Here is a 19,313-nt window from a genome sequence, read left to right on the forward strand (position 1 = left end):
ACTCCACTTCAGAGAACAGGCTGTATCAGTTAACATAATCTATAAGGCTTCTGGATTTTGAGGTGGCCTCCGTCCTGTACTAGATGAGGAAAAAGACTGATTTAATGACCTTATTGATGAAACTGACCCACCACAAATATTTTTCAAAACATGTTTGCCTCTACATTAGGAAAATTTGTCAATTTTAAAGTTCTTATCTGATACCAGACTCATCCTGGCACCCACATAATTGCTTTGCCTATAGTATCTCATGATGCCCTAGTTTCTAGGAGAATCATATGTCTGGAAAAGTCTGGATGGGTTTAGCAAGTTCATAACAAACTAGCTCCCTTGTCTTGAAACCCTCTCTATCTTTCAAGTCCCGTCTTTCAAGTTTTACGGGCCACCTCAGCCAGGATATCTTCCTCAATTCCTGTGTAATAATCACTCTATTTCCCCTCTGCATTCTCATAACCATTTGTGCTTCACTTGCTGGTTTAGTCAACGTCTGCCTGTGTGGGTTTCCCTGTGTAGATCTTGGCTCTTCAAGGTCACAGGCTGTTTATTGACCTGTCAGTAGGCAGGAGCAGAGGCTCAACCAAAGAGACACTAAATAAGCTACAGTTTCTTAAACTCAAGCACAAAACTGAGCTTGGCACCTTAACCACACCTCCTATGAAGAGTCACATCCCCGGTGCTCTTCCCTCCTCTCTCGACTTATCCGTTCTTCTCCATCCCTCCCCCGACAATCACCACCTGCTCCGTGCCTCCTGCGTACAGGTAAACTTCTCATCGAGAAAAGGTTTTTACCTTCAAAATCAAAGCCTGATCTCAGGCAAAGCTCAGATAGAAGCCCTAGGGAAGCACGTTGTCTGCCTGCTGGAGGGGGACAGATTGTAACCAGTCAAGTCTGGGCTTAAAACACATCATGGCCACATCCCAGGTGCATGACCTCGAATGAGCTATTTAATCTCCTGACTTCACTTCCTAATCTGTAAGCACATATAAGCATGACAATTTCAGAGGGTTCCCTAAGCATCAGTGAAGACCCCACACAAGGCAGAGCTGAGAAAGCAGGCTGGTGTATCACCAACCCCCAGGAAGCTCAACGTGTTCCTTTGCACTGCTCACGGCAGGGCCCACTTCCTGAGTTCTCTCCTCAGGCCGGTGAAATGTATTCAGAGCTGGCTGATGTAATGAGTACACCAGACTCTTCACTGTCATTTTCCTTCTCTGAGAGGATCTCCACATGGCTGGGAATCAACTCTTGTGCTCCAAAGCCATTCACACCCTGAGATCTCACATCACGGATGAAAGAACGGAAAGCAAGTCACAGCCATGAACTTCACAGCTGCAGAGTCTGAAACTTTTGGCGGGTTCGTATAAATCCAAGACTAGACATAGCACTAAAGCTCCCCACTCCCCACCCCACCTTCCTCAAAACACCCCATGAATTCACCAATTCAGCTTTATGCAGCTATGAAAACACTGAGCTGCGTTCTGTTTTCTTTAGGAATGGGGCAAAGAACTTCCAAAGGTAATAAATCAAGTTCAATTATTTTAGTTACCAAGTCCTTCCCCATGAAACTCCAAGTCAGCAGTTGAAATGACCAGCCTCTTAAAAATAATTAAAAGCAGACATTTGGAAAGCACTAGTTACTACTAAGGCTTTCACAGCCTCAGAAACACTCTATGGATAACCATACCTTAGTTAAAGAAAGGAAAAAAGGAGTATTTTTCAGTTTCTTTTAAACAGAAGCTTATTGCCCATGAACATGAAATACAAATGTCCAACAAAAATTTACTTTTTTATTTCAGCAAGTTAGTGCCAACACATGTTGTTAATTTTTGCTCTCAAGCCAGTCTTAGTGGGGAGTCTGGAAGCTTGGCCAGCCAGCGTTTAATGAGCTGTTGGTTGTTCAATAGCACAGAAATCACAAGGAGGCCAGATGGACCCCATTCAGTTACACCCTCCACATGCCCTTTTGGAATGTGGAAAGGCTGCCCCACCATCGCTGGCACGCCTCTCAATTTCTATAAAATCCCCTCTTTTTAAGTCCTGTCAATGCATCTTCATGGAGTCTCCAAGACCACCATTAACTCTGGTCACAATCTTGGAGCATTAGCACCTGTCAGCTGAAGTGCCTACTTCACTTTTTCTAGTTTCCTTCAAAGGACAACAAAAACATCAACAGGGCTTCCCTGGTGGCGCAGTGGTTGAGAGTCCGCCTGCCGATGCAGGGGACACGGGTTCGTGCCCCGGTCTGGGAAGATCCCACATGCCATGGAGCAGCTGGGTCCATGAGCCATGGCCGCTGAGTCTGCGCGTCCAGAGCCTGTGCTCTGCAACGGGAGAGGCCACAACAGTGAGAGGTCCGTGTACCGAAAAAAAAAAAAAACCATCAACAACAACACACCTATTTTATCTCTCATAGATGAGAAAACAATCCACTGTTCATTAAGTAAATTTCTGTGAGATAGCCAAGCCAAGTTTTTATTTTTATCTCAAGTGCTAAATCCATTTCAGTCTGTAAATTTGGAAGAAACCTGGCTCCTTGATGAGATCTACTTAAAACTGTAATGGCTTTTAAACCATTCTCCTTTTAAAACAAAAGAAATATGCACACCTTTGGGCAAAGGCAGATCTCCTTTAAATAATAAAATGGTTACAGGATCCCAACTTTTCACGATGGTGATTTTTTTAAATAACCAAGCAAGCAAAGTGACTTTTGACAGTTTAATTGCATGTGGCATTAATTCCATTCAACAACAGGTAACTTGCAGAGGGCCTACCACGTGTAAGGGGATTCAGTGTATCTGATGGTCATGCAAAAGGGACAAGCAATGATTCTTAGGCCACAATTTCTGGTCTCTAAGAGCAACAGTCCAGAAGAGAAGAGGCCCCATACAAGGGTGAAAGTAAAGGTGGTAGGTAGTATCCTGTAAATCTTTGGTTTTGTAGATGACCATCTTTGTACCCCCAGATCCCCTGTGGTCCCCTCTATCATTGTACCTTCCTCACTTTGTATAAAGGTTGTGTATTCTCTTCCTTCCTCCTTACACTGAGCTTTTTAAAGGGAAGTTTCTTGTCTTATTCATCTTTATATCTTTGGAGCTTCAACAGTGTATGGTTCAAAGTGTGTGGTTTTATATACCTATAGATAGAGAGATGATAGATGATAGATAGATAGATAGATAGATAGATAGATAGATAGATAGATAGAGATAGATAGATAGATAGATAGATAGATAGATAGATAGATAGACAAGAGAGAGAGAGAAAATGAACTCATGAACTACTGAGGACTTTCTCTAAAAGCAATGGCATCCATAAGGCCATGAGAAATTAGCTAGACGGATTGAGTCAAAGGGAAACATAATGTGTACAGAAAATGACCTTCCCACACGTCCTCCATACCCCCTCTAGGTGTTCTTCTTACTCATGTTGAGTTTATCTAGAAACATAGGTCCTGTAAAACCAAGGATACCAAAGTCCTAGGCACTGGAAAGAATTCCCAACTTTGAGTCAGAACATCTAAGTTTTACACCAAACTGTGCTTTGTAACTCACACACTCATTCATTCATCTATTGTCACTCTGCCCCAAACATGTTTACCAAAAGACTGAGCCTGGAATGGTGGTCCAAGCAAAAGGAACCACAGAGATAAAGAGGGTGAATCTTCAGGGTAAACCATTCAAACAGAGTGTAAGTCATTCTGCAAAGGAGAGAGAAGCAGCCAACAGCAAGGTCCTGTTTCTTGAAGCATGGGTTTCCCCCCCACCATTCTGTGAAGATTCACAGTTGAATCTTTTTGTTTGTTTGTTTTTAAATAACAAGATGAATTGAGGGTTAGAAGAGACATCCATTCCAAAATTCTAAGTGAACAAATTAAACTCTAAAAAAATAGATATTTCTTGATCTTGTGTTAGTTTCAGGTGTACAGCAAAGTGATTCAGTTAACATATACATGGATCTTATTTTTCAAATTATTTTCCTTATTATAGAATATTGAGCAGAGTTCCCTGTACTACACAGTAGGTCCTTCTTTGTTATCGTTGTTTTTCAATACATGTAGTTCATATGAACCATTCATTTCTTCAGTGAAGCATATGCTTTGGAGATGCTTTGGCAACAGATTTCTGAAGAGGAGAAGTAAATAATGACTGCTCTGGTAAAATATAAATTTGTACTGTAAGAGAATCACATTCATGACTGCAGTGTGTTATACTGGAGCCAACAGGGACTTTAAGTCAGGAATGACTGAGTTTGAATCCCTTTCCAGCCACAGGCTATCCTGCAAAATTTGTACAAACTTGTTTCATATATACACTCTGATTTTCACATTGTAAATTTGATGTATGTATAGACACATAGGAATGTTAGCATACATATATTAAATAAATATATATACTAAATAAATAAAATACACATGTGAGAGACAATAGATGATAGGACATATATACACATATATGAAAATAAAATGTATACGTGAAATATATATTTATGTACTATACACACATATCAATTCCTACATATGAGAGAGAAAACTAGCACCATAATTTGGGATGGCACCACATTCTATATTTATATACTGCCTATCAAATATCTAATGTAGGAACTGGTATATTGGAGATAATTGCATAATGGGATTAGAATAGTTAATCCAAGAAACATTCTATTTTTTCCAATTTTAATAAATCAAGTGTTTTCTAAAAAGGGAAGGAAAGAATAGTTCATCTTTGCTATGCTGTCTGCCTCTCTGAAAAGGGAGAAAGATATAATGAAATATTTTATTTTTCCAGCATGGTTTTCTATACACACTCATAGAACAAATATGTGTACAAATTAACCAACCCGCAGTTAAAATTTTGCAGTTCAACAGGTAATAGTGTGATTCTGAGATCTGAGCAGTGAGGGACAAAATAGTCGTGGCTCCCAGAATCTGAGTAATTGCCCCCTCCAGCGTCATGCAGCCACTAAGGAAGCAGAGTGGCCTGGGCATCAGCTCCACCAGGCACTGTAACCCTGATCTCACCTGCTGCCCTGTTGTCTCTTGAGTCACCTGCAGACATACAACATTAAGACGGGCTTTACTCTCAACCTTCCCTATAAGGAGCCCTCTATTTAGAGGTAAGAAAACTGCAACCAGGACAGTAATATGACTTGCCAGGTTAACAGAGGAAAGCGAGAACAGAACTCCAGTTTTCCTGACTGGCCCCACCACCCATCTCTTCTCTTTTGTCTCTTTTACTTTGGCAAGTATCGGTTACTATAAAAATGTGACAGGGAAGGAGTTGACCTGAGGAAGCCCTACTCAGGGGTCTCTCAGGAGCTGGACTCTCATACAGGGACTTGGGCATCTACACGGAAAGAAAAAAAAGGCAGAACGATGGCCATGGAGAGAGGAGACGACCAGAGACAGCCACATGCACCAGGAACTGAATGACAGGGTGGAAACACATCTTACACACAGCCTCTTGCACAGAGCAGGCAACTAAACTATATTAATTTTCTTCCGCTTCTGCATGATTTTTCCTATAAGATATCTCTAGTCCACTAAACGATACTGCCTGCATATCTCTAGGATTCCAAGCTGGATTAGCATTGACAAGCAAAAAAAAAAAAAATCCATCCCTTGCTTCTTCTTGCAAAATTTAAATTGGTGGGGCAGGGATGCTGCCCCTTCTTTAATGGGTCATGAGAGAATTAGAGAGCTTTCATGAAGCAGCTGGGATTCAGGTTGAGGTTCAAAGATTTCCAGCAGCATATTTTGGTGATTAAGAAAAGAAAATGCTTATTTTCTGACTGGCTTTGTCTGCTATGCCTGACACTTCCGACTGGCTTCCAAGATATTTAATCCTTTCTTCTTTCCCTCCCAAATAAAAACGTTTCCCTTATAATGTGGTATGTTAAGAGGAAATGGATTTTCATTTCTTTGGCTTCTGAATATATTTCGTTAGTAAGAAAATTCTCTCCAGAGGGATCTGGGGATAAAGACTACTTGTGTAAGTGCTTTGGAAAACTGAATTACTGGGGCAAACAGCCCAAATCGTATTTGCTTGAGGGTATGCTTCGTTTTCTGGGGAAAAGAGATAAAGAAGCATCTGGGATAATAGAATAAAGGAGTTTTTTTCCTTGTATGTGGTTTTCCTAAGATTTTATTTTGAAAAATTTAAAACACATAGGAAAGTAGAAAGAAAATGTACACTCTATATTTATACCCTAAACACATATCAAGAAATGGCTTAGAAAATAACCAACTGAGCTTCTCCTCACAGTTGTAACCAGAGTAGTCATCCATCCACCAGCTCTAGTTTGTCTAAGCCGGGTGGCTGACAGGGTCTTGGTGCTCCAGCCATGTGTCAGGCCTGTGTCTCTGACAGGGAAAGCCAAGTTCAGGGCATTGGACCACCAGAGACCTTCTAGCTCCACTCAATATCACACAGCAAAGGCTCTCCTAGAGATATCCATCTCAATGCTAAGACCAGCTCCACTCAATGACCAGCAAGCTCCAGTGCTGGACACTCCATGCCAAACAACTAGCAAGACAGGAAGACAACCCACCCATTAACAGAAAGGCTGCCTAAAATCATAATTTAAGTTCACAGACACCTCAAAACACACCACCAGATGCAGTCCTGCCCACCAGAAAGATAAGATCCAGCCTCATCCACCAAAACACAGGCACTAGTCCCCTCCACCAGGAAGACTATGCAACCCACTGGACCAAGCTTACCCACTGAAGGCAGACATCAAAAACAACAGGAACTACAAACATGCAGCCTGCAAAAAGGAGACCCCAAACACACTAAGTTGAGCAAAATGAGAAGACAGAGAAACACAGAGCAGATGAAGGAGCAAGGTAAAAACCCGCCAAACCTAACAAATGAAGAGGAAATAGGCAGTACATCTGAAAAAAAATTCAGAGTAATGGTAGTGAAGATGATCCAAAATCTTGGAAATAGAATGGAGAAAATATAAGAAACATTTAACAAGGACTTAGAAGAACGAAAAACCAAACAAACAATGATGAACAACAAAATAAATGAAATTTAAAATTCTCTAGAAGGAATCAATAGCAGAATAACAAAAGCAGAAGAACGGAAAGTGACCTGGAAGATAAAATAGTGGAAATAAGTACTGCAGAGCAGAATAAAGAAAAAAGAATGAAAAGAATTGAAGACAGTCTCAAAGAGTTCTGGGACAATATTAAACTCACCAACATTCAAATTATAGGGGTGAGAAGAAAAAGAAAAAAAGAAAGGGACTGAGAAAATATTTGAAGAGATTATAGTTGAAAACTTCCCTAATATGGAAAAGGAAATAATCAAGTCCAGGAAATGCAGTGAGTCCCATACAGGATAAATCCAAGGAGAAACATGCCAAGACACATATTAATCAAGCTATCAAAAATTAAATACAAAGAAAAAATATTAAAAGCAGCAAGGAAAAAAAAAAATAATATACAAGGGAATCCCCATAAGGTTAACAGCTGATCTTTCAACAGAAACTCTGTAAGCCAGAAAGGAGTGGCAGGACATATTTAAAGTGATGAAAGGGAACAACCTACAACCAAGATTACTCTACCCAGCAAGGATCTCATTCAGATTCAACAAAGAAATTAAAACCTTTACAGACAAGCAAAAGCTAAGAGAATTCAGCACCACAAAACCAGCTTTACAACAAATGCTAAAGGAACTTCTCTAGGCAGGAAACACAAGAGAAGGAAAAGACCTACAATAACAAACCCCAAACAATTAAGAAAATGGTAATAGGAGCATACATATCGATAATTATCTTGAGTAAATGGATTAAATGCTCCAACCAAAAGACATCGACTGGCTGAATGGATACAAAAACAAGACCCATGTATTTGCTGTCTACAAGAGACACACTTCAGACCTAGGGACACATACAGACTGAAAGTGAGGGGATGGAAAAAGATATTCCATGCAAATGGAAATCAGAAGAAAGTTGGAGTAGCAATTCTCATAACAGACAAAATAGACTTTAAAATAAAGACTACTACAAGAGACAAAGAAGGACACTACATAATGATCAAGGGATCAATCTCAGAAGATATGACAATTGTAATTGTTCATGCCCCAACATAGGAGTACTGTAATACATAAGGCAAATGCTAACAGCCATAAAAGGGGAAATTGACAGGAACACAATCATAGTAGGGGACTTTAACACCCCACTTTCACCAATGGACAGATCATCCAAAATGAAAATAAATAAGGAAACACAGAATTTAAATGACACGTTAAACAAGATGTACTTAATTGATATTCATAGGACAATCAATCCAAAAACAACAGAAAACACTTCCTTCTACAGGGCTGATGGAACATTCTCCAGGATTTGGGTCACAAATGAAGCCTTGGTAAATTTAAGAAAATTGAAATCATATCAAGTATCTTTTCTGACCACAATGCTATGAGACTAGATATCAATTACAGGAAAAAATGTGTTAAAAATACAAACACATGGAGGCTAAACAATACACTACTAAATAACCAAGAGATGACTGAAGAAATCAAAGAGGAAATCAAAAAATGCCTAGAAACAAATGACAATGAAAACATGATGACCCAAAACCAATGGGATGCAGCAAAAGCAGTTCTAAGAGAGAAGTTTATAGCAATACAATCCTACCTCAAGAAACATCTCAAATAAACAACCTAACCTTACACCTAAAGCAATTAGAGAAAGAAGAACAAAAAAAACACAGTTAGCAGAGGGAAAGAAATCATAAAGATCAGATCAGAAATAAATGAAGAAGAAATGAAGGAAACAATAGCAAACATCAATAAAACTAAAAGCTGCTTCTTTGAGAAGATAAACAAAATTGATAAATCAGTAGAAAGGCTCATCAAGAAAAAAGGGAGAAAACTCAGATCTTTAGAATTAGAAATGAAAAAATGAGAAGTAACAACTGACACTGCAGAAATACAAAGGATCATGAGAGACTACTACAAGCAACTATATGCCAATACAGTGGACAACCACGAAGAAATGGACAAATTCTTAGGAAAGCACAACCTTCTGAGACTGAACCAGAGAGAAATAGAAAATATAAACAGCCAATCACAAGCACTGAAATGGAGACTGTGATTAAAAGTCTTCCAACAACAAAAGTCCACGATCAGATGGCTTCACAGGCAAATTCTATCAAACATTAACAGAAGAGCCAACACCTATCCTCCTCAAACTCTTCTAAAATATAGCAGATAGAGGAATACTCCCAAACTCATTCTAAGAGGGCACCATCACCCTGACACCAAAACCAGACAAAGATGTCACATAGAAAGAAAACTACAGGCCAATATCACTGATGAACATAGATGCAAAAATCCTCAACAAAATACTAGCAAACAGAATCCAACAGCACATTAAAAGGATCATACACCATGATCAAGTAGGGTTTATCCCAGGAATGCAAGGATTCTTCAATATAAGCAAATCAAGCAATGTGATAAACCATATTAACAGAACAATAAAAATCGTATGATCATCTCAATAGATGCAGAAAACCTTTTGACAAACTCAACACTCATTTATGACAAAAACCGTCCAGAAAGTAGGCATAGAGGGGGCTAACCTCAACATAATAAAGGCCATATATGACAAACCCACAGCAAACATCATTCTCAATGGTGAAATTGAGAAACACTGAAATCATTTCCTCTAAGATCAGGAACAAGACAAGGTTGTCCACTCTCACCACTATTATTCAACATAGTTTTGGAATTTTTAGCCACAGCAATCAGAGAAGAAAAAGAAATAAAAGGAATCCAAATCAGAAAAGAAGTAAAATTCTCACTGTTTGCAGATGACATGATACTAGACATAGAGAATACTAAAGATGCTACCAGAAAGCTACTAGAGCTAATCAATGAATTTGGTACAGTAGCAGAATACAAAATTAATGCACAGAAATCTCTGATACACTAATGATGAAAAATCTGAAAGTGAAATAGGTCACCTTATTTTTCATAAAGAAGGCAAGAATATAAAATAGAGAAAAGACAGCCTCTTCAAAAGTGGTGCTGGGAAACTTGGACAGCTACATGTAAAAGAATGAAATTAGAACACTCTCTAACACCATACACAATAATAAGCTCAAAATGGGTTAAAGACTTAAATGTAAGGCCAGACACTATCAAACTCTTAGAGGAAAACATAGGCAGAACACTCTATGATGTAAATCACAGCAAGATTCTTTTGGACCCACCTCCTAGAGAAATGGAAATAAAAACAAAAATAAACAAATGGGACCTAATGAAACTTAAAAGATTTTGCACAGCAAAGGAAACCATAAACAAGATGAAAAGAAAACCCTCAGAATGGGAGAAAATATTTGCAAATGAAGCAACTGACAAAGGATTAATCTCCAAAATTTACAAGCAGCTCAATTTCAAGAAAACCAACAACCCAATGCAAAAATGGGCAGAAGACCTAAATAGACACTTCTCCAAGGAAGTTATTTAGATTGTCAACAAACATATGAAAGGATGCTTAACATCACTAATCATTAGCGAAATGCAAATCAAAACTAAAATGTGGTATCACCTCACACCAGTCAAAATGGCCATTATCAAAAAATCTACAAACAAATGCTGGAGAGGATGTGGAGAAAAGGGAACACTCTTGCACTGTTGGTGGGAATGTAAATTGATACAGCCACTATGGAGAACAGTATGGAGGTTCCTTAAAAAACTAAAAATAGAACTACCATATGACCCAGCAATCCCACTACTGGACATACACCTGAGAAAACCATAATTCAAAAAGAGTCACTTACCACAATATTCATTGCAGCACTATTTACAATAGCCAGGAAATGGAAGCAACCTAAGTGTCCATCAACAGATGAATGGATGAAGAAGATGTGGCACATATATACAATGGAATATTACTCAGCCATTAAAAGAAATGAAATTGAGTTATTTGTAGTGAGGTGGATGGACCTAGAGTCTGTCATACAGAGTGAAGTAACTCAGAAAGAGAAAAATAAATACTGTGTCCTAACACATATATATGGAATCTAAAAAACTAAAATGGTTCTTGATGAACCTAGTGCAGGACAGGAATAAAGATGCAGATGTAGAGAATGGACTTGAGGGCACAGGAGGGGCTAGTGTAAGCTGGGACAAATTGAGAGAGTGGCGTGGACATATATAGACCACCAAATGTAAAATAGATAGCTAGTGGGAAGTAGCCACATAGCACAGGGAGATCAGCTTTGTGCTTTGTGACCACTTAGAGGGGTGGGATAGGGAAGGTGGGATGGAAATGCAAAAGGGAGGAGATATGGTGGTATATGTATATGTATAGCTGATTCACTTTGTTATAAAGCAGAAACTAACACACCATTGTAAAGCAATTATACTCCAATAAAGATGTTAAAAAAAAAATGACTTACATTTAGTCAAATGTACTACTCCCATAAAATTCAAGAAGTTCTTCCTAAGAATAAGGACATATCCTCACATAAACACTTGCCACTTTAAATCTACTAATACGAATAACAACAATAAAAATAACAGAATTCAACAACATCATAAAATAACCAACTTATGTGTACATTTCTTCAATTTTGACAGAACTGCCTTTTATACCTCTTAGTTTTCATTTTTCCTTTTTCTTTTTTTTGAACTAAAATTGAGCTAATGTTTATGTGTTAGACTCAGTTGTTATGCCTCTTTAATCTCTTTTATTATGGAATATTCCTCTCTCATGTGTTTAGGTTTAATTTCATTGTATTATTTAAATGTGGTAAGTGACCTTGTAGAATGTCCCATTCTCCAGTATTCTGTGCCTGTTTCCTCGTGATGTCATAACTTATTCCTCAGTCTCTTTGAACTAGAAGTTAATTCTGTGACTGGAGGTGCACTATGGTCATGAGAGAGGTCTGGTCTACAACCTGCTTTTGTGAATAAAGTTTTTGAAACACAATCATACCCAGTTATTTAGATATTGTTTATGGTTGCCTTTGCATTATGATTTAATTGGGGAGTTGTAATAGATAACAGATGGTCCACAAAGACCAAAATATTTGTTCTCTCTCCCTTTACAGAAAAAGTTTTCCAACCCCTGGTCCAAAAGTTTGATTAGGTGCAAGCTCAACATATAGGGCAAGGATCTTTCAGAGGTGATGCTGGGTCCCTCCTGCTGCACCATATCAAGAGGTACATGTGTCAGGCTACCCCTCCATTAGTGATGCTCATGCATCGTCATCTCTCCATTGTAAAATCTGCATCTTTTTCTTTGAAGGTACTAAGTAATTTGGGGGGAAATACATTGATACTATGAGAATATCTTTCCCAACAATCTTACAAATAAAAGATATTCATTTCTGATTTTTGCCTGAATCAATTATTTCTAATCTGTTATGACTTTTACATTTTTTAGATGGCAGTCTGGTGTAAAGCAAAGGTATAGTTTGTTTCCTTTTTGTTAGTTTTACTTTTCATTTTTTGAGTTTCATAGCAAATTCTTGGATTTTTTTTAACTTGTTAATGGAAAAATCCTATAGTAATTATTTTTGACGTTCAAATCACTCTTTTACACTCTTGACATGACCCCCTTCATATTTAAAATTCCCAGGCTTACGGGCACATAAAGGGCACCTCAAAAGTAGTTGCTATGTCCCCTGCTCCAGAGCCAGAATCAGCCATTTCTCTAAAGTGCCTTAGATCCTTTTTGTGGGGAATGATATTTAGAAGCTAAGAACTGGACACTCACTTGCTGCTTCAGAGGGGCTGCTGGTTGCTTATAAGCCTGTTGAGTAGTGGGAGCCAGAAAACCAAAAGAACTCATGACTTGATATCACCCTCTCCATCTCAAGTTTACCTTAGAGAATTCCCCACACACATATTTATATCCATTGTCTCTTACACAGAAAACCACAGTTCATGAAGTCTTTACTATATTTATATATGACCTTATCCTACAGGGTGTATAATAATTTTGATGTTTTAAAAAGCAATATATTAAAAGCAATATTACTATTAACAAGAAACATACTGCATTGTTACATACTTCTTCCTCTCCCCTCGCCTCCCCCTTCCTCTTCTGCTTCTCCTCCCTTTCCTTCTCTCCCTCCCCCTCCCCTCTCGCCCCTGCCCCTTCCACCCATTCTCCTTCTCCTTCTTCTTCTTCTGAATATTTTCCTAGGATATACATTCCAGGCACTGTGTCCAAATTTATTTGATACCATGTTTTCTTTGCATGATTATAAATATGCTTGCAATTTTATGGGGTTTTTTGATTTAATTTTTATAACATATACAACATTTTTACATTTACCTTATCCTGAATTCCTGGAGAAGCGTCTTGAAACTTACTGCAAAGTGACCCACTTGTGCTGTCCCATCTGAACACTGGAAAGGCACCTGTGTCTCAGGAGAAGAGCTGCAGAAGCTGCTTCAGGAGACTCGTAAGATTGCACATCCTCATTTTAATGTCCCTCCGTCACCCTCTGCTGGCACAGCTTCATATTTTGCCAGCAAGCAGGGGACATGTACATATGTGCATGGTCCAGCCCCCATCCTCACAGAGCAGGGACGGAAGGGTGGATTTGGACCTGAGAGACAGGAAACTAATAAGCTGCTGGTTTCTTAATAACCCACAGCTCGCACCTCAGCTTTGCTCTGGGGGCCCCTCGTTCTCCCACAGCCTTGTAGAGAGAAGCAGTCATGTGCCCAGTTCCTCTGCAGAAACCTTGACACACCTGGGAATGTGGTGCCTTTGGTGGCTTGTGACCTGAGTTCTCTGAAGCATTCCAAAAAATGCTAGGTTTTTGTAGATAATCTGACTTTTCCTCATTGTTTGCCTGGTAGTGATGTTCTTTTGTGGCTTCTCCTTCCTGAATGGAAGTAGTAATTCAAGAGCTGGATAATGTAGAGTGTTTGCAGCATAAGGGGACATGGGGACAATCATGTACTGGTGGGAATACAAATTTGGAGCCACTGTCACACACCTTCTTGCAATACTTGGTAAACTTATAAATAAGCGTAGCCTAATATTGAGCAATAATTTTCATGGTTATATGTTTAACTAAATTCTCAAACAGATCCAAAATGGACCTTTTCAAAGATGTTCATTACACTATTGTTTCTGGCATTGAAGTGCCAGGGGCAATCTTGGCATCTAGTCTGGGAGAGTGGGTGGATGATACATGATGGGTATACACCATGGGGCCCCAAGCAACAGCTCAGAAAAACAGGTCAGACGTACTCAAAGTAATGTGAGTGGATCTTACAACTTCACTGCTGATATATGTAGCACAATGGCATGCATTAAAAATAATGCATATAAACCAATAATGCAGACTTTGCAAGAATAGTTATGAACAAAAGGATATGCATTCCAATATTAAAAAGACTGCCTGTGGGAGCAGAGGAAATGGAACTGGAGAATGAGAATACAAAGAAATAAATAATAATAACTAATAAAAATGATAGTCTGCAGTTACTGTATGTTGGATGTAGTGCTTTGCACAAATTAACTTTTTAAGTTCTCAGTACAACCCTAAGAGACTGAAACCATTATTATCTTCATTTTACAAATGAGAATACTGAGGCACAGAGAAGTGAAATAAATAGCCCCAGATAGCACAAATAGAAAGGTAGTAAATAAAATAAGCAGATCAACGTTGATAAAGGGCAATGAATTGAGATGGGTGATCAGCTCAATCCTCTGTGCCTGAAGCTTAACAATAATAATGATAAAATCAACAGTGGCCACAACAAAAATAGGCATGAACTGTTTTTCTTACAGTGTGTGGTGTAATTAGTCTAATATACACACAGTTTAAGTTGTTATTAAAAAAAAGAGAGACTTCAAATTACATTGCCGTATACCACATAGAAGTTTCTTTTGCTCCATATTTGGATCTTAGCTGGATATTCCAGATTAACTCCCATCATATTTTGTTTCTTTTTTTTTTTTTTTTTGCATTTAAACCAGCAGGAATGCAGAAAAGAGCATAGGATTCTATGTTCATGTCTTTAAGGATGTAAGTACACATTGTTTCTTTTGCAATCCATTGACCAATACTTAATCAGATGGCGGGACCTAGTCCCAGTTTGGAAAATAAGAATGTCTGGCTGGGTAGCTGGATCCAGGCAAAACTTGGGAGTTCCATTAAAAGGAGTAGGATGAAAACATATTAGGAAATAATTTTCATTTCTTACCTTCCTTCATTCAGAGAGATGCACATTATATTTTTTTCTTCTACTTTCTCATCAAAGAATTTATCTAGGTTGTTTAGCAACCCAAAATTCGGGAAATTTCAGTGTCTTCAAGCTAACTTTAAAGGTTTCACCTGGTATTTTCTTTAGGCGGACTCAAAAACTTTCTTCTCTACCCTGACTTTTAACGTTTACCAAATCCAGCATCTGCCTGTTTCTTGTCTATTCGGCTGTGGAGCAGCACATGGAGTTCAGTGAAGACTGCAGTCACTGCAGTGTGCCCCCGCACCCCAGGGACCAGCAGAGCTCCGCAGACACAAGTAACTTCCTTTATGAACAAACACTCTTTCCTGCCTTGGCCTTCTATTCTATAAAGTGTTGTGTAGCAAAGGGAGGGATTGGAGGTGAAGGCAGTTTGTCCAAATCATGAAGCCACTATCATGAAGACCTTGGTGGCTTAAGGTCCAATATCATTGCCAAATGCATCCTTCGTGGATTCCAGATTTTTCTGATTATAAATTGCTTTTGTTTTGAACACTTGCCGTATCAGACAGCACAGGCTGAGTTATACCTTATTAAAATAAACTCAAATCACTGTGGCTTAATACATGTCCACTTTGATTTCCTGGAGGCTCTGTTCTGCATTATTCTCTCTAAGGACATGAGCTGATACAGGGGCCAGTCTGGAGAGCTGATGCTAGCTGTGCCAGCAGGGAAGAGGGAGCTGAACTGTGCCTCCGTTCTCTAAGTGCCACCAACCACACATACATCACCACCATTCACATTTTATTGGCCAAAGTAAAGCACAAGGAAATTGTTATCCTCACTTCTTCCTAGAAGACTGAGATTTGGAAATATTTCATAAATGACATTAAAGACTATCACAATTACAACTGCTAAATAAAAATTTATCTTAAAAAGAGGTTCTCAAACTGAAGTTATCTAACTATAGTAAGTACCTCTCAAACACAATTTTTAAAAAAATAACATTCAGTACAAGGTGCAAGGAAAATATTTGTATTAGCCTTTTGTTTCTATTTTTTTTTTCTTTTGCTTGTATTTGCCACAGTGCATCCTGTTTATTGTCTGGCAATTAAACAGCTCATTGTGGGCTTCCCTGGTGGCGCAGTGGTTGAGAGTCCGCCTGCCGATGCAGGGGACACAGGTTTGTGCCCCGGTCCAGGAAGATCCCACATGCCATGGAGCGGCTGGGCCTGTGAGCCATGGCCACTGAGCCTGCGCATCCGGAGCCTGTGGTCCGCAACAGGAGAGGCCACAACAGTGAGAGGCCCGTGTACAGCAAAAAAAAAAAAAGAAAAAACACACACACAATTCATTGTTGGCAGCTCATATAACTTTTAGAAACCCTGATGGAGCCTAGCTATTTGCAGGAAAACATAAAAACTCTCAGTCACCATCCCAGTCCTTACTCTGTATACCAGTCACACCTGTATAGGGAGATCTACTCATTCACCAGTCAGTCTACAGTATTGACTGGCTAGAGAACTGTTAGGGCCATTTTGCTGATGACAATCACTCGTTAATTTCCCGTGCATGCTTGCCTTTATCTTTATGCAGAAAGGTAAACTCTGAACTGCCCAGGCTGCCTTAATAAACAGCCACTGGTCAGGTCAGCAGGTGGCAGGGCTGGGGGACAGGTGGTGTGTTTCCTTCCTGCTCCTTCCCGCTGTAGGGCTGGGTGTCTGACAGTCACAGTGCCCAGCCAGAGATGCAGCTCTCCGTGAAGCACCTCTTCTTAGCATCTAGGTAAAGCAGCATCATCCCCTTGCTCTTCGTCCCCAGAAATAGCTTCCTGCAGCTGGTTTCTGGTCTCCGATCCCATGCTTTCTCCTTTGTTTAAACCCCTGACCCTGTATGGTCCCTTCAGCAAAGCCTCCCCATTTTGAATGATCCAGGGTGATTCTGATTCCTGCCTGGACCCTGACGGACACAACTGTTCAAATCCAGTGATCATGATCGTGTGCACTTGTGTATTTATTCATCCATACATGGGTCAAATCATGAACATATTTACCCAAGGATCAAACCACTTCTGTTTTAAATAGAAGATAACTGAGCCCCGAAAATGTAAAAGGTGTTACCAAAACCTCCTCTCCCTCTCTCAACTTCTCAAAGCCAAGTCCTCAAAATTTATATCTCACAATGATTTCCCAAGATTTCCTGTTCCACCAAGGTTTATTGAGTGTTTGGGGGTTTTGTTGTTGTTGTTTTATGAGCCAGGAATTGTGGGGAGAGATCTCACTTCACTTTTTGTTTATTCCAGTTAGCTTGTTAGTGGCCAACTAACCTTGAAACTTCTGCCAATGATATTTTACTTGGACCCTTATCCAAGCATTAGATAGTCTGCTGCCTTTATAAAGTCTATGTGTGGCTTCTTTGTTTTGCACAGTTGAAGTGATACGCACTCGGCCAAGTACTATGTTATCATCCTAAACTTCAAAGCCATCCTTCTCTACTTAGTGACTTGGGATTGGGCTCAGACATCCATATTTCACCTTGGGCATCTAGCTCCATCCTACGTGCAGCCAATAGGGAGCCCCAGAGGGGGATGGCATGGTGGGGGAAGGGTAAGGGATGGCTCGACCTCGTTTCTGAACACCCTGAAGACGTGCCAGCAATGACTCCAAGATCAGACGGCAGGGTTGCTGCTCTGTGGGTCCAGGAGTCCTTATACTAAATGCCCAGCTCTTCCTCCTCAGAGCTCCGCTCTCAGTCCCTCGTGGCCCTTCTTTTTTTTTTTTACGGACCCTCAACCACTGCGCCACCAGGGAAGCTCGTGGCCCTTCCTAAGCATCTATATTTTAAGCATTACCATGCCTTTCCTTTGTTCCCTAAGCTCTAAGGGTATTTGCTCTTCATACAGTTGCTATTCTGTGATGCCTTAGTGCTTTCTTTTTGCCACTTCAATCCTGAAACATGAGGTTAACAATGCTTTATATTAAATGTTTCTGTTTAAAAAACAGAAAATGTATGCAATATTATTAAAAATTATAAATCAACTTACCACCCAAGGATAGCTATTATTAATATTTTAACCTCTATTATTAATATTTTAACCTCTTTCTCCCAGCATTTCCTATGGATAAATATTGTTTGAAACTGGCATTCGTTGTTAGGACTACATACATAAAAGCAAGTATCTGTTTTTCTGTCATATCATTAAAAAAATCTTGGACAGAGATTCACCAAATTAGAGAGGTACATATAGGATGTTTTATTAATATACTTGGTCACATGCTTTAATGAGGCAACTCAAAGATATAGGCAATAATATTCCAGGGCAACCAATACTGAGGTTCTGGGAGAGCCAGTGTGGCACAAATTAGGATACCATGCATGGAGCAGAGTAGCAAACAGAGCCAAAACAAAGATGTAAGGGCACACACTCTAAATCACTTCCGGTTGCCATCAAGATGCTTCTCGCTCGAGTTCTTGTACGTTCTGTTCCTGACTTGAGTATCATACAGGATTGAATTACTGAATGACATTTCATGACTTGACAGGCACCACCAGTGATGCTGGCCAGGTGTGTGTAGAAGGCTCAGACTGTGTTAGCTGCTCTCCACGTCACCACACATGTCATCTGAGACGTGTGAGATGCAGACAGCCCGATGGGATTGGATTAGATATACTGGCACTTCAGTGGCGCAAACCTCTCCGAAGGACATAGGGGGAGGGAACAGGAGAAAGTGGGAGACCTTCACATTGAGACATGGGGCTGACACCTGTGCAAGCAGAAGAGCAGAGGACTGAGTGAAGGGAGCCTCATGCTCCCTCACAGTTGTGAGAAAATCGCCGCCAGGCTGTTGGGGAGTTTTGAGTAAAGTTAAAAATGTTAAAGTCAAGAAATATGTAAGGCCTGGCATATTATCCATGCCCGACCAGCACTGATTAAGATCTACATGAGTGAGTTAGAAAACAGCCCACCAAATTAGCAGAACTCTTACTAATGAAAATAATGTATTTGATAACCATGAGCACTCCTTTGTTATTAAAAATCTTACCATATACCAATGTGAAAAAAGAAACAGAAATTACTTGCAAATCCAACCACGCTTAACATTTTTGTGTCACACAGAGAGCTCTGCTACATCTTTCTCTCTGTTTTT

This window comes from Neophocaena asiaeorientalis, unplaced genomic scaffold (genome assembly GCF_003031525.2).
Source record: "Neophocaena asiaeorientalis asiaeorientalis breed wild unplaced genomic scaffold, Neophocaena_asiaeorientalis_V1.1 scaffold703, whole genome shotgun sequence".
In the NCBI taxonomy this organism is placed as follows: Eukaryota; Metazoa; Chordata; class Mammalia; order Artiodactyla; family Phocoenidae; genus Neophocaena; species Neophocaena asiaeorientalis.